We start from the raw sequence: 1,695 nt of genomic DNA, 5'->3' as shown, positions 1-1,695 counted from the left end.
AGCTTCTTGACCGGTTTTTACAGTTCTGGGTGTTCACGCCGCTTTTCTTCTGGCAGGCGCCAGGAAAAGATCTGTTCGGGACCTTAACGCACCACTGTTCCTGATCCGGATGGGAGGCTCCTCGCTGCCTCCGAGAGGCGTTTTGTGATGCTGCTGCGTACTGGACTTCTCCCTTCGCTTTGGGCTTTTGATGCCGTCCCACTGAAACCGTGAGCAAAGGTTCCTCCATTGTCAGTGGGAGGATTGAGTGGCCTGGATGTGCGTGTAACGCCCGGCTACGCACGCGTGCGACCCAGAGCCCCCCGAGCTGGACGTGAGAGCTGCCGCTCCCTGCTTCCTCCAGCACTCCCGCTCCAGAGCTCGGGAGACAAGACTGATCTGCCGTACATAATTTAAAGGTTTCTGATGCACCGCGGCTGGGAAAAAGCATTTCAGTGATCGTTCCTTTACTTTTTAGCTGGAAATGAATGTGGCTAAAAAGGCTAGGGTTAACACACATTGCAGAAAGCACCCTTTTCCCTCTGGGAGGTTGCATGCAGGTGCAGGCCTGCCTACGGCAGCCACAATGCACTCCCAGCAGGCACAGCCAGCCCCAATGCAGCACCGCAGCCAGCCCCGGTGCAGTGCTGCAGCCAGCCCCAATGCAGCACCGCAGCCAGCCCTGGTGCAGTGCTGCAGCCAGCCCCAATGCAGCACTGCAGCCAGCCCCGGTGCAGCACCGCAGCACTGACCAGGGCCGCACACACCAGCATGGTCCCTGCTGAGCCCTTCCTGCGCTGCCCGAGTCGCTGGTGTGGTGAGCCCCAGAGACTGGCGCTTCAGCAACCGTTGCGGCTGCAAGCGAAAGGGGAAAGGGGGGGCTGCTCGGAGCCAGCCTGACGGCGTGGCTGGTGGGTGCAGGGACCCATCTTCCCGTGCATCCCTGCAAGCGCAGGAATGGGGCATCCTGCAAAGCCAGGACGAGGAGGGAGCCCAAACTCTCATTCTCCCAGCCTCCCATTTCACTACAGGTATGCATTGGCGCTTGTGCCTGTAAAAAAACCCATATAGACACACGTTTCAACATCTAGAGATCCTCTTATTAGCATCACGCCAGACCTTCTCCTTCCAAGAAGATTTTCACTTCTGTAGTTGTTGTGAGCTTGTGATTGGCATGTCTGAACAACTTCATTGTGGAGAGGATTTCATGGCATTCAGTGGAAGTTTCCACTTCTTTAGAGTTGCACAGAGAAGATTAACGTTGTGACTTCATCCCCCTGCCATTGTCATCGTGACTTAGAGTCATTTCATGTCTTTGATAAAACTTGCCCCAGTTAAAAATAAGCAAAGAATACCCCACAATGCACACAATGAGCAAAACAACTCCCTGAAAAATACCCTATTGTCTTCCAGGAAGAGGACCGTAATTTTTCATGGTATCACCTTTATATTAAAATTGCACTGAATGGCAAAAAGAGTTGTCTTCATTGGGCGGGAGAGACAGGACACCCAATCTGACACACCTCCCACTCCCTCCAAAATAGTAACATAGTCCCTCGCTAGCTCATGGTCTTAGGACACACTTGCTCCCCTAAGCGTCACAGAGAGAATGTTGTATCTCTAGACGTTTCTCATGTAGCTTTTTCTCTCCATACTTTGAACCTGAATGCTCCAAACTTCCTCTGAACAGGCAAAATATTAACTTCTGTTCTAGTT

Source organism: Gymnogyps californianus, chromosome 21 (assembly GCF_018139145.2).
Source record: "Gymnogyps californianus isolate 813 chromosome 21, ASM1813914v2, whole genome shotgun sequence".
In the NCBI taxonomy this organism is placed as follows: domain Eukaryota; kingdom Metazoa; phylum Chordata; class Aves; order Accipitriformes; family Cathartidae; genus Gymnogyps; species Gymnogyps californianus.
This window is presented reverse-complemented; position numbering follows the sequence as displayed.